This window comes from Tyto alba, unplaced genomic scaffold (assembly GCF_018691265.1).
Source record: "Tyto alba isolate M040663 unplaced genomic scaffold, T.alba_DEE_v4.0 Super-Scaffold_18, whole genome shotgun sequence".
In the NCBI taxonomy this organism is placed as follows: domain Eukaryota; kingdom Metazoa; phylum Chordata; class Aves; order Strigiformes; family Tytonidae; genus Tyto; species Tyto alba.
The window spans coordinates 17,364,168-17,389,625 of record NW_024881280.1 but is presented as its reverse complement, the minus strand read 5'-3'; the positions used below and the strand labels follow the sequence as shown (position 1 = coordinate 17,389,625).

At 33.9% G+C, this 25,458-nt stretch overlaps 1 protein-coding gene across 2 annotated transcripts in view; it reads left to right on the top strand.

Annotated features, from left to right (window-relative positions):
* Window positions 1–25,458, top strand: part of NOVA1 (NOVA alternative splicing regulator 1) — a 154,659-nt gene that overhangs the window by 84,218 nt on the left and 44,983 nt on the right. The window lies entirely within an intron of this gene.

The window sequence follows — 25,458 nt, the reverse complement described above, 5'->3', positions numbered from 1 at the left end:
TATTTCATGCAATTTCAGGGAATCGTGCTTGGTATGATAATGGTAAGCATTCAGTTTTACTTTACAGACAGCTACTAATGACTAGAATTTCAGAAGAGTGTAAGAAGGAGGATTCTTTTTTTTAATTATGGGTAGAGGAATATCTTGCATTGTGTCTGCTCAGCATTGTGTCTGTTTAAAGATGCTGCTTTTAGATGCTAATGGTTTTTCTGACTTGGGCCATAAGTAACTTTCAGAAACACCTGCCACCCATGTTTGCTCTTGCATTTATCAACACTGATTAGGAAATGGGAAAAGTGCAATAACCACTTAAACAACCTTTCTTAGTGTCTAACATGAACAAACATAATTGAATTGTAGGCACCTGTATTTCCCCGTTAAAAATGACTGTTAATATTGATTAAAAAGAGTCTTACAACTTAGTGTGTTTATTTGACAGGGTTAATGAGCCTACCTGAGCTGATACATTAATGCAAGCACATTGCTGGTTGTACTCCAGTTGGCTCTAAGTGACCTAATTCAAATACATGCCAATGTACACAGTTCCAGTGTACAAAGTGTATACTGGGAAAAGAATCCTGTAGGTCTCTCGCTGAACTCTTTAAATGATCTTCCCAAATTACATAATGCATATCATTAAGACTGTGCACAGACGATTTTCTTGGCATAGTTGCAGTGGTTAAGAATGTGATTTTCTTTATGCTCTTAACTACTGTTTTGATGTAGTTAAAGCTTTGCTTTGTGTAGTTGGCAATCTTAAAGATGTTTAGTTGTTCTTCATGCAAACCATCAAGCTATATGGTTTGTTAGTATATCTTAAATAGTCATCATCAGAAAGATACTTATTTATCCTCGAAGATTGTATTATCAGCAGCTTAATTAGAGCCTTAGAATGCAATTTCCTTTCCTGTATATGCAGGATATAGTGTATATTTTGAAAAGTTCCTTTACTTCATTACAGCCATTTTATAGAGTGGAAAGAAAAAACATATAGCAATTGAGTAAGACACATTTCCATTTTAATTATATTTTTAGGAACAGGAGCTTGAAATTTGGCAGATATATACATGCAGAAAACATTTTTTTCCTTGTTAAAATTTGTACATTATGAATCTTATAAAAAACTAATTTAACATATGGTCATTAGATATATATTACTTTGGTTACAAAGTTACTGGATTTTTCTGTGATCACAAGGAATCACAAAATAGTTGAAGCTGTAAAGGACATCTGCAGATTATTTAGTCTACGGCTGCTACTCAAAACAGGGTCAGATAGAACAGCATCATGTCAGCTTTTGAGTATATCCACTCATGAAGACTGCAAAACCTCCCTGAGCAGCCAGTTCCTGTGTTCTATCACCCTTACACTGGAAAAGATTTTTCTTACATTTAAACTGAACTTCCTGTTTCAATTTGTGCCCATTGCCTCTTGTCCTTTCAGTGGATACAACTAAAAAGAGTCAGGGTTCATCTTCTTTATTTCCTCCCAGCAGTAATTTATACACATTGACAAGATGCTGGTGATGCCCTTCCTAATGTAGCTTAGGAAGCCACTGGGCTTCTTTGCTGCAAGGGTGTTATTGCTGGCTCAAGGTCACTTAGGTGTCCACCAGACCTGCTATGCCTGTTCTGCAAAGCTGCTTTGCAACTCGTCGACTCCCAACCTATAGCAGTGCATAAGGTTATTTCTCCCCAGGTGGAGGATTTTTCTCATTTCTCTGTTAATGATGAAGGATACTGGCTCCTGTATTGATCCTGGGTTACATGCACTATGAGTTACTGCTCTCCAGCTGGACTTGAACCTAGCAGTTCTGCTAGTTTTTTCCAGTTCAGGTGTTCAGTCCTAAGACTACCTGAACTGAAAAGACTGTTGTCTAGAAGCAGCAGTACAAACACTATTTTGGGTAACCTTTCTGTTTTTTCCCAACTATACCAGCTGATCCACTGGCAAAAAAAATTCCCCTAACCTTGGCCTGCCTATGTCCTTAGACCTTTATAGGTACAACAAAATACCATTTCCCCTACAGTGTTGTCCAGGTTCGGGCTGGAATACAGTTCATGTTCATTTTGGTATCTGGAGGAGTGCTGATGCACATTGAGATTCCAGGGGCTCTCCAGCTTTCATTTCTCTCCCTAAAGAATGTATTTTATGTAGTTATGTGCTTAATTATCCATCAAATCCCACTTAGTTGCGTGGTGACCTGTTTATTGGATGAAGGCACCAAATATTAGAAAGCTGGTTTTCATGTATTGTATTAATATGGTTTCAGTCTATTTATTTTTCATGGCAGTTAAAAATTTCATTTTTAATATACTAATTTTGAAGTTGTTTCAGTGTGTCTTGAAAATAATTCAAAGCAGAGCAATTATATAAAATAACATGAATATAGTATTATTTGCAAAGGTGGTTGCACACTTAAATAAACTTAGATAGGCACTTGAGTCATATAATAAAACATAAAAACATGAAAAATATGAGGAAGCCAAATGTGACAACCTTATCCTGTACTTACCAGTAGCAGAAATGAAACAGAAGTTGGGGATTCCATCTAGAATGTTAACGCAGGTGAGACAGTGTCACGTGTTGTGTACAGTTAAAATCCTTAACATACCTGATTAGATGAGTTTTCTTTTAATCTGCATTTGAATATGCATGCCTAATGAGTAAAATTGCTAAATATTTGAAAACTAATTGGTTGGAGTTTTTCTGGAGCTCCTTTTGCAACATTAAAATTACTTCTCAAGATTTTTAGTTTCATCATGCCATTATTCATTCTACAGCATGACATCACGCTACTATGATCCTTCACTATATTGAGAAATGGCTGATAAACTGAAGAAAGTAAAATGGAATAAGTGAAGTACTCTTCTGTTGAGGCAACATGATTTTATCACTTGGTCTTCTATGACTGACTTTTCAGTTACTCGTTGGAGCTATCAGAGAAGTAATTCACCTGACATGGCTTTTCCACATGCTCATCAGCAATCAAAGAAAAGTACCTTTTATACCTCAATAAATTTCCAGATTTGATCAGCTGCGATACCTTTCAAATTGTTGTGGAGAATTTAACTCATATGTTTTTCCAGATACCTGTTTTGATGAACTTAAAACTCATTAATAGCTACTTGTGTGTGTGGTATTTTTAGTATAGCCCAATTAAGTGAGCTTAATTTAAGTTTGAACTTCAAGTTTTGAAAAGTGCTTTTTATTTTAAACATGGTTTTCATGTTTTAGAAACATATATTGTTTATACTGTGGACTCTACCTGGTAAGAGTTTGAGAACGTTAAAGTTTTCATTTATAATATTACCTTTTCTACTTCATTAATTGCCATTGGAATTAGAACATCTCCCATGCATTATTTTCCATCAGTCAGTGATAGATTCATACAAATGATTTATTTAGATAATAGTGTTTCTATTCCTATTCTCTGCCCCAAGCATTACCCAGTACATTAAGTTTAGTACGACTGGATCTCTCTCACAGCGTTCATGTGGACCATGTATATGTGTCTCCCACTGCACTTTAGGAACTGTAGAGCTAAATGATACCAGCTTCCTGATTTTGAGCAGTTCTTATGTTTTTAGTGGGAAATCTCTTTGGAGTGAGGATAAAAGGCTCTTGGCCATACTGCTAAATAGAGCCTGATTCTGACCTCACACTAAAGAAATTGGGAATAATTACCCTTAAATCATAAAACCAGTGCAGAAAAGATCCTTCCCAGGACCCTAGAATTTTAATAGACATTAAATCAGAGCAGTGATTGATGATTAATCCACTGTTAATGTGGAAAAGAGCTCTAGTTTATCTAGAAAGTAAATAAATTTCAACATATACGAACAATGTATTATTGGCAAAAATTCAGTATGTTTGAGTTCAATATATATATTCAGAATGCTGGTATGACTCCCTCTACAGTGTGTCTTGATATTGAAGTGTAAAGGTTAGAAATAATTCAGAAGCCCACTGTTTAAAACCTAAGCTTTATTAATCCAAAATTATCATGAGTGTGACTGTTTTCAAAAACAATATAAAGGTTGTCAGTTCAGCTCCACTGAGACATCTGAAAATAATACCAATTCATCTGATTCATGTAGAACCATTTCTGTTAAAAACAAACCAAACCAAACCCAGAACTCCACATCTGAGAGAACAATGAGAAAATACAATTTGCTGATTATTATAACTTTTTACTGTTTTCATATTTTCTGAAGGAAAAAAAAAATCACTGTTCCTTTAAAAGGAAATTAATACCTTGGTCCATTCGGGGAAACTAGGGCATGTATGAGGTCTCTGTTCACTGTGAATCACTTGAGTATATTGCATTAATCAGATTGCATTTCTTTAATTTGCTGGTGTGATTTAAAACTACCTGATTTGTTGAATGCCAATAAATGGAGAACTGTAGAATCATACTTCTATGAAAATGAAACTATTTTTAGGTGTTTTTAGCTACTGTGTTTTCTTTCAGAGCAGAGCTGCTCAGATACATTTCTAGGAGATAAAGAAGAATAGCCATTACCATAAATTGGGACAAATATATTGCTATGAAATACAGGCTTTTATCTATTATTTAAAAACTAAATACAGTTGTACAAAGTTGGGTTTTTTTAAAAAATAAAAAAGAATGAATGACTGTAAGAGTCACTTACTGTTTATATGCTACAGATAAGGTTCAAAATAAACAAAAGACAGCACAACAGGAAACATATGCTATAGTAGTTAGTTCACACCTGCTAACTGCTTTGAATAGGCTTGGAGATAATATCAGACAAGGAATGAATTCATTGTTTTGACCATTGAAACTCTTCAAAATCTGACCCTTTACAGTCCATTCTTTGTCAGGGCACTACTGAAATTCATCCTGCTTTGAAAAATGGTTGTTGCTATGGTCATATTTTTACTCAGCGTACAAGTGCAAGCATAACCTGTATTCACTGGTCCTGATGTTCATTTCACAAAAACACTTTTGAGGTTTAAAGATTTAAAGACTTCTTTCACCCTACTAAAATTCCAGTTGCAGATATATTTCTTAGTGTTAGCTGAACAAATTTGGATACTAGGCTTAATGCTGTCCAGAACTAAAGAATAAAATCAATAGAAATTAAGAGGTGCATGGATAAAGGAGGATGGTGAAGTACACAACAGTGAACTTTGAATAATCTTTAACTTAAGGAATTTTAGTCACAACTTGCATTGTGTCTTATGTAAAAAAAACTAAAAGGATAGAAAATTAAAAAAAAAAATACTTGAATGGGACTGTACAGTAGTGATTCTGTAATTTGGCTGTTAGTTCTGCTTGCATACACAGCTTTTGCACCACAGTTTTTACTCTACTTTCTCAACAAAGTTTCATGTCATTTTGAATCTCTCCAAAGTTATCATTAGCTCAAGTTTTCTTGATGAGACTTAGCATATATCAGATGGATGATAATTTGGATTTTATATTCTTTTCCAGAAAGCTCAAAAACGTTTGTTATCATATACAAATGTGCCAAAGTCAAAGAATGCTCATCTTTTGTCAGTGAGATGATGAATGTTTAAAAGTGTGTAGAGAGGGATCTGAGTAAACTACCTTGGCTAGGTAAACAATAGTAAAAGAAGATTAATTTAAAATTGATAGTAATTCGTATATACCTAACACAGGATTTCTTTGTGCTTTCCTTCTAAATGTTTAACCTTAACCACCTCTGGCAACAGGGTACCAGATCTGGTAGACCACTAATTTTAACTGCTGTGGTAATTCTTGTATTTCTGGTGTTTACTCTGATTGTCTGTGCATTTATCATGTTTCTCTCACATTAAGGCTCTGACAGACATGTGGCTAGGGGTTAAAAATCAGAGAGCTGAAGTTGCTACTGCCTACAGCCCTGGCGATGGACTTTTCTGTCCTCAAGACAGGAGCATATGATCCACTCGCAAATCAACTCCTGAATTACCACAGGTTTCAGCCCAGCATATTAAGGTAAACTAGTTCCAATTTTGGTTTATTCTGATATGTCAGGCTGAAAACTGAAGGTTCAGGAGTTCATCTCTAATCTGATCAGCTGCCGCTGTTTAGGGGGCAGCAGCATCTGTTGGAAGGGGGTTATGTGCAACTGGGGTAATAACTGATTTAGCTGATTTAACTGATTTTAGTCTCCTTCCACATGTCTGTCAGGACCTTCAATGTCTGCACCTACACACAGAATTACTGGATTTTTGCATTTTATTATTCATAAATCACCAATGATCTAATTATTTCCAGTAATCTGCAAAATGTAAAGCGCTCAGTTTCTGTTTTCATTCACTGCACTACTTTAAGTAGTAAATACAGATTAGCACATCTACAGTGTAACGATCCGCTGCTAACAGCCTGTTTGCCAGGACCTAAGATAATGTCTGTTCCTAATCAGGACGAAAGAAAATACTGTTTTATGATATATAAGATCCAGTTTTACTCTATTTTGAAATGTATTTTTTTCTAACTTTAAGATGTTCATTTTCTACTGTAATAATCTAGTGGAATCCTCATTCAAAACTATATTTCTAATCTTAATTACTTTAGTAAAGTAATTTTGGTGTTTTAAGCTAGAAATGCTGGCATTTGTTAGGAGAGAACAGTACACAGAGATTAAGATAGATGAAATACTGTGTTGGTATTGCAAATAAACTGACAAACTAGCTGGTTGTAATTTAATATTGACAGATACTGTATGTCATGGCTGAGAACAATAAACACAGTGTAAATAAAGTGGATAGCATTGAATCAGAATAAGAGGGTTTTCAGAGGAATCCCAGAGTAATAGTCTATATATTTCTGGAAAATACCGTGATGAAAAGACAGCTACCAAAAGTGAACAATTTTTAAAATAATAGTAACATAACAAATCTGGTTAGATTTTTAAATGCCTTCTGGTAAGAATTATACTAAAAAAATTGCAGTGTTTGTTAGCATAAACTGTACTGGTTTTCAAAGATAAAAAGAAAATTAAATATGCTAAGAATCATTACTGTTGGTTTTAGTAATTACTCTTGGTCTGCTTATAATGTAATGTACCAAACAAAAATGTAATTGTGTCTCACTTTAAAAATTACTGTTACTGCAGAAACATCTTTGTAAAAACTATGGTTGGTTAAAAAAAAACAAAACAATTTAACAGAAACAAACCCCTTTGGTTAATGAGGTGCAAAATTATGTAGATGGAGTATAAATTTACGGTAAGACTAGGTAAGTGGGGTTTTGCTCCTTGTCTATTAAATTATAAATCTTGGGCTTCATGTGAATGCCTACATCTCATGGCAAAGTCAGTGAAAATTGAGGACTGTCAGTAACTGATGGAATCATGTTACGTAGTTTTAATTTTTTAAAGTAATTTCATATCATAGGAGAAGCCAGAATTTTGTAAACCAGCTTGCCTAATCCTTGATGATTAACTACATTCAGCATGATAACTCTTTCTCTGAGCCATTTTAATCACTGTTGTGAGGAAAACTGAACGCATCAGTTACTGTACAAATGTAACTGCTCTTAAAACCCTGTCCCTAGAGCCTGAGGCACTTAGAGGAGCAGAATAATCCTGTTGCATAAATTGCTAGTAGTTGTTTCTTTGTTGCTCTGCCCCTTTTTTTTTTTTCCTGGGTAATTATTTGAAAGATTTTTTTTTTTTTAACTTACTGTCTTTATATAAATGCATACACGTTCTTCTCACACTGACAAGGAAGTTCAATAGTTCAATTGGTGCTAATGTCTTTGTGCTGGTAAAAAACTTAAATATATTATTGTGGTCATCTTTAAAATATTCACTATTATGCAGTTATTAATTTTTAGTGATATTTAGTAAGCACTGATAAGTCATGATAATTTTTTAAAAATAATGCTGATTGCACAGAAGCGTTATTAATTGTCAACTGTTGTCTAAATTTTCTAAATAGGTGTTTCAAAGGCTAAGTGATCTCGAAAAACTTTATTGATACTAATTGTAAAAAGTTTTGTCTGAAATCATAAATCAGTATAACTAATTTTCTCTCCACCACTCTTTGTATTTGTCCTTGTTAAATGTGATTAGATGATATGAGGTGCGTGTAATAAATATTAGAGAATTAACACCATATTGATGTGGGCTGTATTATAAAAGGTAGCAGGTAATTCATTGATTTCCTTAGGTATTTTAGGAGACATATTCTGAATGGAAAAAATCCAGGTTTTGTGGTGTTTTTAGTAGACTGAGTTTAGTGAGTCTAAATCAATAGCAGGTTTTTTGAAACCTGTGTTTATGTGTTCAGCAAGACAGCACATGACATCTATGGCTAATCTCACCTGCTGCCATTGCCTGTTTCTTCTCACCTGCTGCTATTGCCTGCTGTTACATACTTGACTTTCAAAGGAAGCTAAGGTTGACAGAACACAATTAAGAGAAGCAAGTTTTGATTGATTGATAGATATTTAGGTTCTTTTGTTAAAACTTTATTTTGTAAAGCTCGATCTTTATTTTTGAAGAGGCAGCTGGAATTTTTGGCTATTAGGGGCTGTTTGTGCTTTCATTTCTGTTAGTATAGACATTGGATTAATAAAATTAGGTACTTTTTTTTTAATAACAATTTTCCTTTCTTTCCCTTCCTTTTCTCTCTTCATGTGTTTTTTAATTATTTCTATTCTGATTACAGCCCATAGTTGCAGAGCAGTTGGTAGCAGTGGGTGGCAGTCATAAATCCATAGATTTATTGTCATAGATTTCTGTGGCTTGGCTGCCTGCTGTTACAATTACCAGCTTAAAATCAACTGTGAATTTGACAATTTGGAGGAGGATTTTACAAAAATTAAGATTTTAAGGAGATGTGCTTAGCATTTGTAACTGGGTTCTCTCAAAGTCAAGAGGCTGTGCCCTTTGAAAACATCTTGTAATCTTTTCATTTCGGATGACATTTAAATAATATTTGAGAGATTGTTTTGATAAGGTAACAAAGCAATTATGTTGAAACACTTGTGCAATTGAAATCATGAGGGTTTCAGCTGTAAATTACTTTCTTGTCATTACATCAGCTTACTGAAGATATTAATAAACTGTGTGTGATAATACTGACAGCATCTGTACTTTAGAACGCAGGAAACAGCTTTTTGTGTTTGTATCATACCAGACTAAAAAACTCTGTTTATGCAAGGACTAAGGTGGGGAGCAGTTTTCAATGATTCTTACTTGCCACACCCATAGCTCTGCTTCTTTGTGTCTAGCAGCATATTTGCTTCAATCTTTCCTGTGCTTTTCTTAACTGAGATCAGCTTTAACTTGAATTTTGTGGCAAACATTATCTTTTCAACTACTATCTTCTCTATGTTCTTTTTCTTCACAGGAACATAAACCATGGCTGAGTCAAGGACCTCATGGGCTATTATTTCACTATGAACAACTCTTCTTTCCATCTACTGTTATTTCAATTTGAGCTGCATAATTACAAATTGTATTTTAACTTTTCTCCCTATTACTTATGCAACTAGGTCTGGGTTTTACCTGTGTCAAAAGTTCTTAAAATACCTAGTTTAGGATCGTCGGATATATATATAATTGGAGTACATAACACATTGGTACTATGACAAATCCTGATGGAGGAAGAGCAGAGTACTAAAGGACTGCCATGAGGAGTTAATGTTAACATAGACTGGGGTAGAAAGTAAAATTCTCGTGTATCTTTTCTAAGAATAAGTATTTGAGTACTGCACTACTTGAGTACCTGAGATAGTGTCTCACAGCATTCTTTACAGAAAAAGAACAGAAATTTTAGTCCTAGTTATGTCATCACTGATTTAGTTATAAGACAGAATATTATTTTGAAGTAGCTGACAGATAACTAAATCTGAATTTTATTTTAATGTGATTTTAATAATTAATGTAGCAATCAATAGAGTATACTTTCACAGAGATGATTGATTGAAGTATCCTTTAATTGCAGCCTTTAATTAGAATTGATAGCTCACCACCCTCTCTTGTCTATTATATTAATAATTACAAAATTGATTTACTTCCATTTTAAATTTGACCCACTGGGGAGCTATGTGACTCAAATTCACATCCTTGCAAATGAAGGTGACTTGCTGACAATGACAATATGTGTAAAAAATACATGCATGTAAACTATACTTATCAGTGTAATTCTGTTTAATCATGTCCTACCCAGTTACTGATTTTAGGTGGCATAAAGGAACAGTGGCAGTTACTGGACTGTTTTGCTTCTATATTTGCCATTTTGTTATTATGCTAAATACTTCTTAGTCAAAGACAATGACAGTGGAGCTTTATAGTGGTAGTTGCAAAAATGCTTGGTGGTTGATACAAAAAGATTTAAGATAGTAACATTATCAAGTACGGTTTGATGCGCTTTTTTCCTTCAAGCTCCCTGTGCATTTTTTTTTTTTTTTTCTTATTAGGTCATTCATATTAAAGATTTAATGAATTTTAGACAAGGGCTCATTATTTTTTTTACTTATAAAATACTTTGAGATGTCTGTATGTATCTGTACATATTTATATAAAAATATATTCCTTCCCCATGGATAAAGCAAAGCCTTACATTTATCCTTTTTATTTTTGATTGACCTACTTTCTTTTCCATATCTACTCGCTTTAATAAACCTTCAAGATCTAAAGAATATAGTGTTCTTTTTCTGATGCTGAAAAAAAAAAATCAACAAAAAACCTGTTTGAATCCTTTGTGGTGGATTTGCAGCAAACTATAGTTCACTCTATTTTTTTCATGCCCTCCAGGTGACCTATTAGATGAGATACTGCAGTGTTGATTAGCAAAGTTAGTGTTATCTTGCATATCGTAAGAGATACTGTAAACACAAAAGTCAGTTCTGAATCCTTGCCATCTCAGGCAAGTGATGTTGGATATACCAGAATATGATTAAAATTCATTTGAATTTTGTAGTAAAAGTCTCTGTCTTGTGTATAAAACAGATATAGAACAAATACATTTCCCAAAAGAAATGCTTATCTCATTGGTGATCTTTTTTAAATTCTAGTGGTTTATCCTACTGGATTCCCTGAGGGTTGCCTTTTTTTATCTTGGCTGTTCAGCCATTCCACCACTTAAAACATATACCATAGTATTTGAATAGCAATTGACTTAGAAGATATTCTTGAATAATATGTGGAGAAATCTTGTTTATTTCAACCTAAATTTGTATGTTCATGCATAGACCCAGTGAGCAGAGGAAGATCTTTTCTGGTTGCTTTCTGGATAGTTATCACTTTGGAGATCTGAGTTGCACATTTCCTAGGACCTTTTCATGACGTATATTGTAGGCAGATATGCATTAACTAGTTGAGTGAGATGCAAATTCATGCTCAGGAACAATGACCTCTGATCTTCATTAGCACATGAAATTTCTGAGTGTTACAATTTCTTTCCAAGTCCTTCAATCTGGTAGTAGTTAGGTGATGTTTGACAATTTCCAAAATGAACATCAGCATTGGAGTCATTTATATGCTACCACTATAACCACCTTATGCTGACTGCATCAGGGAAGTGTCTTGAAGGGGTTTCCATTAGAAGATTTGGTTTCAAGTCAACTTGGAAAGAAATGCAATTCTAACAGGACACAATGATAAAATAAATTTGAGTAGCAAAGAGAAATTTTACATCATTGTGACAGAATTCTGGAGCAGACTGTCTTGTATAAATCAGTCTGCAGGATATATGATGTTTAAAGTTTGTCATGTTAGCATTAATAAAACTAAAATAGCAGTTTTTCAGAGTTTATATACATGTGTTTCTACATACATGTTATGTCAGGAGAGGACAAAGTTGAAGCACAAAATTCAAGCTTAGATTGCCTTTTGGGTACATGCTAAACAAAACAGTCTTTAGTAATATCAGCAATACCTGCCTGCAAGTAATAGAAGAAAATATTATGTCTTGCTAAAATTTTATTGGAGAAGTACGTCATCTTTAATTAACTTTATTCTCAATTGCATGTGTCAGAGGTTGTGACATAACAAATAAAGAAATACAGCTCTTTGAGGTATCTGGCACCTAACGCCATCTTCATACTTGTAAATCTCATTTTATGCTGCCTGAACTTTACTTAGCTGATAGCCAGAAAGCTGTTCTCCTGGTGATTGCTTATCACTGTAAATAAATGTAGAATAAAAAAACAGGTGACTTTTCTTATTTCTTTCTGCTTTTCACCACCACTATGCAGAGCTTCTGAAGGGTAGAAAAAGGGAGAGGTTTGTGAGAATCAGACAAACGAGTGGAAATTCCTTGTGTCCCCTACTTGAAAAATTCTCACATACCTAAGCTTGTGGCTTCCACAGCAACCCAAATCATACAGCTTTAGACATTCCACTATTAAAATACCATTTTTTTCTTAACCAACAGCTTACGCTACTCTCTTTTCTAGTCTTTTCACATTTATTTGCATTTCACGTCTGTCTGGTGCTACTGAAGGAAGTCCCCAGGGTGTCTGCAAGGAAAAGGTGAAACTGCATTTGAAAGGAGCCTCGTTCTGCTTTTGGAAAACTTTAAACATCTTACTCTTAGTTCCTTGAGGATTCTTGCTGCAGAGTTTCATGTCACTGGCTAGATCTGTTGGGAAAGGAAACTAGAGCTACTTCTTTGTAGGAAGATCACAAAACCTGGGCGATTATGTCTTCTGGGAGTATTGCCCTGCTTTAGGAAATACTGCCTGCCAAGGGTAATTTTGTTAATGAAAAGAAAAATTTCACTGGGCAAAGGAGGAGGAATGAAAAAATTATGTTTCTTGTCTTAAAGCTTTTGGGCATTTGTAAAGGACTGATATCTTGTTGTTTCTTATATTGTCTATTGGAGAAGAAGCTTTTCTTTAGTATGGCTGTACTCAGGACAAAATACTAGGTATTAAACAATACAGCTTCTACACACGTAAGGAAACTTGCTCTTATTACCAAGAAAAAGCACCATGGCAATCTGATCCTATTTCTATCATCCATCTGAAAATACTACTTTCACTGGTATCATTTGATCATCTGGATAATGCCCTGTGAGCTTGCTTGCCAAGCTTTCTAAGGTCTCACCTAACACAGCAGAACTCTAAACTTTAGCTGCAGGAATTAATCTTTGGCACTATTTCAGAGAGGTTCTGGACTTTGTCATGATCAGCCCTTTGCACCCTGGATACTGTCCTAGTCCTATAAAACAGAGTATGCTATATAAAAAAAAAAAAACCTTGTAGCACAGATATGCAGCTGTCCCATCATATCATTAATAAAATACATTTAATTTGTTATTTGTAGATGTCAACAGAGATGAGATCTGTAGATTTCATTGTTGATTAAATCTCCTGCTTTGTTTGTTTATAACTTTATTGGAAGGCATTTCTATAACACCAGTAATACTACTTTATAGTTCTGTTTTGATTCATTGATAGAAAATGTTTAATTTAAATAAATTCTGCTAGCAGTGTTGAGTTACATCTGAGCCAATGTAGAATAAAATTTATAATGCCAACCTCAAAAGACTGTTGACTGGGTCGTGGCTGATAATATATTCTAATTATGTATGTGAGGAGCAAACATTACAATAATAATCAAATACTGATACGTAATCTGCAATGCTAACCTGGTGCAAGCTCACGTGGGATGCTATGTAAAATTGGTTTGGTTTGATTTTAAACTTGGAAGAAAGTTAATGAGCAAAAATATTTCTAATAAAAAATAGCACTGATTCTGTTATAATTTAATCATTTTAGAAGTTCAGGAAAGTGGCTTTTCAAATTTAATCTTATAACTTCTGTAGCTGTGATGATTGCTTATAAATGAACAGCTGCATCTTCATTGCCACAGGCTTAAATTAAAGTCCCAAAGTCCCGTAGGTTTTGAATTCCATAGCACGTTAGCAAGAAAACTACAAATATGGAAAGGCTCATATTCTAAAACTGAACACAATCCATGTAATATTCATGTTTAGTAAGGCAAACAAAATATAGCTTTACACAAAATGCTGCAGTGAAAACCACTATAGAAATTAAAAAGTCCAAAATGACAAGTCTTACCATAATCAACAGAATAATGTGATATATTTTATGCTTATTTTTCATTTAAAAACTTAAATGAAAATGTATTCCTTTACCTCATTTATATTTCTCACAATTTAGTAATTTAAATTAAAATAGCTGTCATTAAGATGTTCCTTTTTTCTCTTTTTGCTCAATTATAAACTCCATGCTACTTTCCTTTGTATGTTTATAAACACCTCAATTATTGCTTGTTACTTTTTTCTTTTTTTCATCATTTAGTCCTATATAGAGCCCTATGGTCTGCAGTATGTTTTCTTAGGAGTGGTACAAACAGCTGTGAAAAATGCAGTAATTGGGGGCAACATCATGGTCTCATAATTCTTAATCTCAGAATATAACAGTCATGAATGCAATTCAGTCTGATCTTGGTATCAGAATGTAGGTGTCATGGCACTCAAAAAATTATTCCACATATTTTGAGCAGGAAATACAAATTCAGTGCATGGTAATCAGGAAGTCTTCAGTTTTTTTATAAAAGTAAATATCCATTTTCTACACTTGACACAGTAGTTTAGTTGCCCAGTATTTGTTTTCTAGACAAAAAGTTCAACTCTGAAGCTAGTCTTAAGGAGGAATTGGAAAGAGTTGCAAGAGTCCTTTTAAAGACACTCGGTTTGTTTCATAAACATGTTTCTCAGGGCAGAATTTGCAACTATAAGAAAGGTTTACACATTTAATTGAAAGACAAAGTTCAAAATGTACCAGTCCTAGTTTATCAAAAACATACAAAAAGCCTAAATACACAAATGTATAATAGTTGAATTTAGTTGTTTTTTTTTTTTATTAATATATGCATATACTACTGCTTCTGAATAGATCACTGTTTAACAGGATTTTGATCAAGACGCTTTATTTGTTAAGCCTCGGCGTTACCTCTCCTGATGTTTCTGTGAAATAATGATGAACTCTATACTAACATGATCCACATTTGACAAAGAGGCAAATATCTCTGATATTTAAATTTGTACGTGCTTTGTGAAGATAAGCATCTGTGGATTGGAGAATGATGCTATGAAGGCCTTCAGTAAAGGAAGGCATCAGTTTATGTCAATATTTGCTGTCCTCAGAAAATCGACAGCTCTGGGAAAAGCTTTGGTCAGAGCCTGCACCTTCTCACCTTCGACACAGAGATGCAAATCTGTATGGAAACAGTCCTTATTAATTCCAGCATCATGAAATTACTTGGATTCTTTTGATGTTATTTTTGTCATCATTCTGATCTTGTTTTTTCTTAGGAGGGGGGATTAAAAAAAAAAAAAAAAAAAGAACCTTTTATATCATGTTATATCATGCAGGAGTAAATAATCCATGGATTTAGACTGGTTGTCTGTGAGAAGATTGAGAAATCTAATTAGTATGGAAAGTTCTTTTTTAAATGGGCAAAAATTATTTCCTTGATTTAAAGCAAAATCTCATGAATGATTGAATAATAAGGATTGTACTGCATCTATTTTTTCCCATTTTAGGATGTATTAGTTCTAAGTGATTTTACACCTTTAAAAATTCTTGTTTGTTTAGTGCTAAAATAAATTTCAGAATTAATAGGAATCACACTCCTATTTTAGGCTGGTTTATTGGTTTTGTGGAGAGAAACTTAAAATTAGATGTGGAGGAAAGCAGGTAGTTTTTAAACCTGACATAATTCTAATATACTTGGTCAATAACAGCATTGGGAATAGTCCCCTTACAACCTCTAAACTGTGGAAACAGAGGCTATGCTATTATTACTGAAGCTTTGTTCAGTTAGTGATTTGTTCTGAGTAGGTACAAATTAAAGTTTCAGAAAATGATATTACTGTGTATAGCTGTGAAACATGCTCTCAATCAATACAAGATATCAGTGGACAGTTTTCACTTTGTTTATGCTGGTTTTGTCTGTGATTAGAAACTACTTACCGTAATTTTTTATTTCTAGACTGGAAAAATTGCTTCCTGATAGGCTTTTGCTTTAAAGTAGTACACAACTCCTCCTTTATAATTGTTTGTAGTTGAATCAGTTTCACTTTAGAGAGCTGTTTTTTAATGTACTTTGCATGTACCTGCTCCCAGAAATATGTGCTAGATATATTTCAAATAACTATATCAAAAAAAGGCATAAACCATGGATATGTTTATATGCTATCAGTTCTCTGACTAAAAGATACTGACTGAAAAAGTTGAGCAGTATTTATTTTGGGGGGGTAATTATTTTGACTATCTCTGGGTCAAAATGTTCAAAATGTATTACTGACTAGTAGGTGTTCTGCCTGTGTAAATTATTTGAATGGTGGCAATTCTTCTGCCTTTTCCTCAACTTCTGATGTTCCCAGTTGATTGTCGCGTTAGGCATAATTTATCCTGACCTATTCTCAAAGTAGCTAATCTTCTTTGATATTAAGTAGTGTTAGTTAAGACTTGTTAAAAGTTTCAACTGCCAGTGCTTTGGATATACAAATTTAAAAATTAATTTCTCATTCAATTCATTTCAATGCAACACTTTTCACGTGAAAATTTCACTTTGTTTAGCTAGTCTTTTCTCTGTTTACTGACACTGCAAATGCATTCTTGAAAATGCAGCTTGTTAACATTTAAATAACATTTCCAACCTTAGCAAGCCATCATACACAGATTAGCATTTTGTAGGTCCTCTCTCCAAAATCTAAACATAAATTTTATTTTGCCAAAATGGATGTGAGCAAATGGCTAGTGAGTAGCGAACTATGAAATATTGATGGCAGAGTCATACTGGGGAAAAAAGAAGGGGCAAGGGACTATCCCTGCCGTCCCCTCCTCGGGCATATAATTTTTTTAACTCGTTTTCATGCTTATGCTCAGTTTAACATACATTCCTGCCTTAGGTTCACTTGGCTTGCTAATACGTGTGAAATATTATACTTTATCTGTGTTGATGATGCCTTCTGAATTTGTCACAATAATATTAAAAAAGCATATCAGAGGATATACTACCCACTCTGATGCTATTATCTGTGGGGGTAAGACATCATAATGTTTGGGGAGTGTAAATGCTCTTTAATAATCCAACTCGTGCTGGCGAGTGTAATCTTGCTGTAGGAGTGCCTGTCCCTAAGGTTCTAAATACTGTGATAGAAAGTGTAGCACCAAAGTGGTACAGGAGGTTTGGAATGGTGTTGGTATTTGTCTCTTCCCTCAGCAGAAATACTGGGCTTCAGCTCCTGTCCTGCAGCAAGGGAGAGGTTCTGCAGTTGGAGAGGAAGAGGGGACTAGTGGAACAGCTACTACCCTTCCTCCCACCCGTTCCCAACACGCGTACGTGCAGTTTTCCCTGCTGCTGAACCAGAGCAGCTCTATGAGTGTCCCTTGGTTAGTGCTGGGGAAGGAAACAGACATAAGGTTGTTGAGAGCTGAGCCGTTCCTGGTGCTGAATTCATACAGGTAGTACAGAATAGGTTCACATGCTTCATTTATAATTCTGCTGCCATCCTATAAAGATAAGCTCTCAGGCAGAGAAAGGAGACAATTTCGCGTGTATTCATATCTAAGTAGAGTCTGATTTTTAGAGGTGAACTTGTCTTTTCTCCTCATCTATTCAGGAGAAGAACTGGTGAGGTTCTTAATTCTGTGAAGTTTGTCTTATGTTACTGCACAGTAGGGCCATGGACGAGTATCTGAGCATCGACAACTTGCACAGATCTGTTAGAAATTAGAGCCCCCAGGGAGGCTCTCTGGAAGAGCAGCAGTGGAAAAACTCTGCTGCCTTGGAGTCATATGAGGTGCAGATTACTCTTTCCCACTGATTCCTGAGGAGGTTTTCTGTGCATGACGTTCAGTTTATGCTTTAACTTGGGGGGAGATTTATTCTTTAGGCAATAATGCAGTAGTTTTATTTCAAGTGAGTTTACACAGGTTGCTTGTGCATTTGGGTACACATAACTTTAATTCACATTCTCTTTGCAAAACGAAAGTAGATGTTTACTCTGCCTTCCAGGGAAAGTTATCACAGTGTCAGTGTGTGATGAGATTTGATCATTCTGTTTTAATGTGACATCTCTTATTATTTTTCATTATCAAATGTTTAATAAGATGACAATCTCCACCAGAAATAGTATCTTGTATGGATTCATACTAGAAATGTTCATTCTTTTTGGCTGATTGAGATATATCTGATCTGATATACTGGAAGATTAACAGGTATATGGTAGGTAAATAATAAGCACATTTAAGGACGTTAAAGGATTTCTATGTTAGGACATATGGAAAATCTTAATCCAGGACCTGTCAGAAAAGTATTTCTTTCAGTTTTTAGAAAGGGAGTTACAGGATTTCCATCTTAAAAAAAAAAAAAATAAAAGGAGGGAAGGGACTGCAGAAAAAAACCTAAAAACTCAGATAGACCTAAACTAGTCTTATGAGTTTGATGTAATACAAGAAAAATATGTGTGATTTTTAAGTCTATCTAGAAGAATCCAGTGTCTTATTTACTGGCTTAAATTTATCTGCTTAATACAGAATAGAAATGTGGAGAATGAAACCCAGTGGTATATTCAGTAGGTTAGTAGTGTATACAGTCCAGGTTCTTATCTCACAGTCAGATTTCTGTTGAAGACTTACTGTCTATAAAGTTTCAATGACTTCAGTGGCAGTATCCATAGATTTAAGGATCTGATAATGATGTTGTGGCTGTTAACATTTTGGCTGTGTTTATTCCAGATAAATTCTGTCACCATTCAATTTCTAAACAGGAATGCTTGACCCACTCTTCAAAAGCAGGAGAAAAAAAAGAAAAACAACATTTTTCAGCCGTGTTCTTGATCAGTGAAGTTGCATGAGGTAGCTGCCCAGATCTCCTCAGATCCATTAATATAAACCTTGAAATGTTGTATAAACATTAAATTGTGACATTATTGTTTTGAAGAATTTCAAATACTTGCAAAAAGACTGGCCTATAAAAAAGGCTCCTGTGTGCACCTGCCATAGTACTGGTAGGAGATCTTTTGCTCACTTCATCCAGATCTCCTTCAGATGGTGAAGGGGTACAGAAACTAAAGAAAAAGCTAAGGTTCCTAACCCTTTCTCTTTTTTTTTTTTTTTTTTTTTTTTTTTTTTAATCTTCTGTGGACTTTTTATAACAGAACATGCAAAAAATGAATTTCAGCAAGATCTTTAGCTCATTGGTACTGAACTTGCCAAGGCCATTATATCTACCTTGAATATATTAAAGGTAATTTTGTACAAGAATGAAAATAATTCAGAAAATATCTGTGAAGTAGGAATTTTTGAGTGCTTGGGATAAAAGAATATGTAGCTGTGTGACAGCTATAAAAATAGAGAAAGAGCAGCTGTCATCCAGTGCAAAAAGTTGTGAAAAAGTTGTATTTAGAAGCAGTTCTGCCTACATAACATTTTCTACTCCTTTTTATGGTGGACTTTTATATGACAAAATATTTGTGAATTTATATAAATCTGCTGATGGGTGAAAATTATTCTGGCATTTGCTTTTGGAGGGAAATACCTCTTTTTATGGGCACTTCAGTTTACCTCTTACTGTATCAAAATCAGTTTACATACTGCCTTATTCCTACATCCGGGCAATGCTTTCAATGTTGTTATATAGCATTAATAGTAATTATAGCTTTAGTGTTAAGAGTAATTCAACACTTATGTTGTAGCTGTCTCTGGAAAATAATATCATATTATGTATGTGTATATATATGTGTGTATATAGTAAGACTTTGAGGAGCCTACTGTCTAATCTAAGCTCAAAGGTCCTGGTATAGTTAAGGCTGAGAGCTTTGTATCTTTGTGGGATGATTCCATCCCAAGGTAGATGTGGTGCACAGTTCATGGATGTCCCTGTCATTCTTAATCAGCTACCTTGGACTCAGTGCATAAATTATTGAAAGCTAAATTTAGAGAGAGATAAATGCTATTCACTGGGAAAAAAAAAAAAAAAACCAAAACAAAACAAAAAAAAACCAAACAAACAAACAAAAAAAAAATGGTATAAAATGGTTACAATCTGGAAGTCAGGAAGGAGCTAGGAAACAAAAATAACTGTAACATACTGAAAGCTTGGGGAGTAGTCACAGACTCTTCCTACCTGCTTTCTGTATAAGCCCTGGACTAGAAGTCCAGTGCTAGAGAGCGATGGATTTATTTAAGCACATAGCAGCTAAAATCTGCTACGAGCAAAACATGGATTTGAACAAGTACTCAGAGAGGAAAACAGGAGGAACAAAATAAGAAAATATGTGTGTCTGTGTTTGCACACGTGTCTGTATGTGTTCATTCTGTATGTGTGTCATAATGACTGCATCAAAGTGGGACCTCATCCTGGTTTTGCATGACAGAATTCTTCCTAGTCTTAAAACATAAGGTGTATGCATCCTTGTTTCTTTCCTTGTATTTCTGGACTGGCATGTATAATAATTCTTATGATACAGTTGCTATAGTATGTATTTCTACATCTTATCCCTACCTGAAATTACTTTCCTCTCTAGTGTTCATCTTGAACACTGTAGATAAAGGTAATTTCTTGCAGGATCATTGCTTAAATTAAAAAGTATTCAATGGTAATAAACACAGTCTTAAAAAATCATGCTTCTGTGATCACTCTTAATGTTTATTTGCAATATATAAAAAAATATACATACAAATACAAATATTTTAAAAGGTTCTCTAATCTAAACCTTGAGTATACCTCATTTACCTGAGATTTGGTATTTGCTTCCTCCAAACAGATACATAATAATGAATGAATTTGGTGATTTGATTTCTTGCAAGGGGCCTTATTTAGGAGGATTTTCTAAAGTTTTTCATGGGCTTTTAAACTATGGAACTTGAGAAATATTTTTGAGGAGAAAAGCTCCCTTGGTGATTTGAACTGTTATCACTCTAAATTATAAGATGTATCAGTTCTTACAATTTCTCCAAGTATATTTTACTGTTTAAATGGGCGGGTTTTTTCCTTTGGTAATTGTATGTGTAGGAGGCACTATTAACAAAGGTTCATAGCATGAAAGCTGTAATTGCCAACTGAACATTACTTTGCATGAAAAATATTCTTAAGTGCTTTTGTTGATACAAAAATTCATTCTAGATATCTTAAAAAACACATGTAATTTTTTTTTCTTTCTATTTTGTGGTCCTCTTCAAAAAATAAGGTCACCTCTTTTTCTCCAGCAGATTTAGTCTTGTGATGGTATTGTGTGTGCTTGCTTTTAATGATTTGGAAAGCTTTTGCTTCTCAGACCTTCATGTTTTCATGAAATTTAGTTGTTGGATTTTTATTAGCATGCTTGTTTATTTATTTCAATGCTTACTCTTCACTGATAGGGGAAAAATACTAACTGTGCAATACTCCAGGCACCTTGATAATTTTAAAAATATGTGAATAAGCAAATTATTATATTACATTATTAGAAAATATTTATAAGAATCATAGCGGCAAGCCCATTTCCTTTTGAAAAAGTGTTTATATGACCCTGAAGCATATTGCTGTCCATCGACCATGTTACTACTGTTAAGAAGAAAAAGAAATGAAGAGAAAAACCAAAATAGATTTCTCTCTTATCAAAGAATGTCACATAGTTTGGGTACCCTAACTCCTCTGATATATTTAATAGAAGTGACATTTAAATATCAATGAAAAAATATAACTATTTTTTGTTTTGTTTAAATTCTATATTTTGTAATCCTGTTGCTTTTTTTCATTATTTTGGTATTGAGGGCAGACGCCTATTGGAAACTTTCCAAGTTAAGGAAACTGAAGATGAGGAGATAACAGTTAGTTTAGCCTATTTACTGAACAATTTTGGAGGTAGATGGGAAAATTAATAGAGGGTTGTTTCCCCAGATTTTGGGGAAGTTCTTCTCTGACATACAATTTAATAGCAGCAAAATGTAAAAAATTCTTGATCTCTTTCTAACTGCTTTTACAGTTCGGTGTAAAAATTATCATGGAATCAGGTTGGTTTTGACTTTGCTTGTTTAAACATTAGTTCCTTTGTTATAGATCATTTTACAAATAATATATTAAGATAACCATTTCTCCAAACAGATTGAATAAAAACGTAGTGCTTCTGGCCATGATTTAATGTCTCTCTTAGTTCTAGAGATTTTACTTTCTAGAAACATGCTTTCCCAAAACACAATTAGTCTGTGATCACTTGCCTTGCAGCCCTTTGCCATTGATTTACACACACAGTTCCTCTTTGAGCATTTCTCATCTAAGTAACGCTCCTTCATAAAACCATAGCAAGACAAAATCTCTGGCCATTGCCTTTGCTTTTTGGAAAATTTACCAGCTTTTGCAGTAGAATCTATAGGTTTTCTAATGAATAACTCTTAAACAAATAAAGGAAGTTATAGTCCTTGTTTCCTGTTTTAGATGTAACAGAATAATAATAATAATCAGTAATTTCTCATCTCTCTTTATATAATTTAATTTTGGGGAAATCATCATCTAATCCTTAGCTGATATCCAACAAACCGGTTTAGATTCATGTGATAGTATTTTAGTATTTTTTGAAAGGTGACTCATCCTCCCTTCTATGTCTTTAATAATTATGAGGTTTGGGTTTTTCCCTTTTATTTAAATCTTTTTAATTTCCTAAGTTACTCTCTCACATGAGAAAAATCCGTTTCTTCGGATTCATATTAAACCTTGACTCATGTAATTCACTCTTGTGACCAGAGCACAACGGACTGTAAGCTTGAGCTTTTCATATAACTCTGAGAACTCACACAGTTCATATATTTTGCAGAATTTTTAAACTTGATTAATTTCAATATCTGAATTCTAGTGAAAGGGTCACTTTATTGAAGTAAAATAAGTTGGTATATATGTTGGTATGAATATGTATATGCACATACCTGTGCATGACTATCCATATGCCACATTTAAAAGACACGTTATCAATATGAGTTCAGCAGTCAGTTTCTTCTGCTAAGGCTAATAAGGCTTCCTGTGAACACCTGATAAGAAAATATTAGAGGACTGATGTTAGAGGACCCCAAGCTCTAACACGTATTTTTGCAGATTTCAGCAAGTCATGTGCATAGGTGCACATGCATGGTAATCATCACATCTGCTAATGTGTTTCAAGAAATAGACCACTTATTCTAACTTCCTGCTTTTATTAGATGCTAGACTCATGTAAGAGAGAATGTACCTGCAGAAAACATTAATCGTTAGAATTTCAGGAGGAGTAATTGCAGATGAAACTTCAAAGGGAACAGTTTATTTCTTGATGAAAGAAGAATGGATCTTCAGTGAAGCTAAACACATCCAATCAGTAATCTTGAAATTTAAAATTAAATTTAAGAATGTCCTGGTTTTATAATAGAAGTATCAAGAAGTTTCTTATAGGGAGATATTTCCTTTCAATTTAATGGATTCCCTTCAATATTTTCTTCTTTTATTCAGCTATTTTAATTGCTACTAAAATTGCTATTTTAATTTTTAGTTGGGGAAGGTTAAGTTTTAGTACCTATTTGTTTAAGTGTTCTGTGCAAACAGTTCCAAAATTATTTTGTCTGGATTAAAACAAACACAGATCATCAGTGCTCTAGAATTGCTACCAGCCCTTCTTTCCACTTTCTCTTTGGGAAGTCTATTAGATCATCAAGGTTTGCTTTGAGAGAGAGGCATCTTTCTGTCTGTGATGAATATGGGAGCAGGCTCTATATTAAGACCAATTAGTTCTCTCTCAAGAAACAAAGGTAAAAGAACAGGAGGGAGATGAGAACTGAAGGAGAAAACTGTCTTGTTGCAATTTCTGTGACAGTTTGCACATATGTGGGATGTTCTTATGTGTTGCATTTAAGTTTATGCACATTTTGTACACTTTGTTATATGACAAAGATTTTTTATATCTGTTTAAGGCATTGTGAAATACTGCTAATGTATTTGAATAAAACAGGTTTTTTGTCTGACTTCCTTTTGCTGAGGTTTTATGCAGACATAGAGAAGAAATGTTACATGCAAGGAAGAGTTTATCTGATTTTCATGTTAAGCATGTTACTGAAAATTTTTACATTGCTTTGAAAATGATGTCAAGGCACAGTCCTATTTTACCAAGAGTTTTTTCAAGATCAATTGTAAGCTGAAGCAGTTGGTGATGGTGTTATATAAAATCCCATTCTACAGGCTGTTTGATGATGGGTCACAAAAATGTATGCGTCGTTAGGGTTAGTAGACTGCTGTACTGTGAGTTGTCAAATGAAAAGTTTAATGCAAATTAGCTGATGAAAGACTGTAGTGTAGCCTTTCATTTATTTAAGGTTTTAGCTTTGGCTCCTCTGTTGGGTTTTCCCTTTTAGTGACAGAGAAACAGGCATGGCACACTGGAAAAATATAAAGAGATTTAATTAATGGATGTATTGGTATTACCCTGGGCTGGTATTGTGCTTCTTAGGTTTTCAAATGCTCTTTAAGATTGAGATAAAAGCCCAACGAAAAGTACATAGACTCATATAAAAGCCAGACAGTCCACTCTGAAAGGCATAGTGCATTCCCCAAAACATTTCAACTAAGGTTCATAAAATACAGAATCACATTTAACGTTTAGTGAGTGTTTCTGTGAATGCAGTAGAACTCTTACACGTTGAATCAGAGTCTTTAAGCAAACACTTAAAAGTTTAATGGTAGCCCTATGAAGATGTATATCTGTTAAGTATAGAAATAAAAACACTGAAAGCATCAAAGTCCTTTATCCTGTTGCATCTTCTAACATTTATTCTAATGGTTGTCTTAAAAGCTATATTGGTCGTCTAATAAGTAAATAACAACCTTCTCAGAGAAAAAGCTTATGGTCTGTTGTTTTGAAGTTCTTGACAAAATTGGTGCAATGTGGTTGCCAAGGATATTTGCCAGAAGCAAAGTTTTAGTTAAAGGAGGTGAAATGAAAAATGAATGATTAAAATGAAATTATTGCAAGCTGTTTAGCTTTTAGGCCTAACTAACTTATTAAATTTCAAAACAGGTTTTCATGTTCTTTTAAATTGCCTGATGGCTGCTAATGGTTTCATCTTTCCCTCCCCCATCAAACTGCAGAGAAAAAGAGTATTTTATATAATGCTATATCTGTTTTCATATTAAAAAAACTAGGTGCAAAAAATTTCCCCATAAAACCTAAAGAAAACAAAACAAAAAAACTGATTTAAGATTTCTCCATTAGTTTCAAAACCTCTATGGTATGTAGTGGTTTTCCTATTTTAAAACCATGTGCAAACTTCTGTCATGGACTTGTTTTTTTGAATGTACAGGGATGATGACCACCTGTTCTACATTTGGTTGTTTTCTGTGGCAGAATTATTCTTCTCTTGTATATATTTTATCTCTCCATATGTAAAAGACAATGTACAATACATGACCCTAACTCCAATTTGAATTATAAATAATTAAAATAATAGAATAATTTTATATTGCTATGTTAGCATGAAAAAAAAAAAAAAAAAAA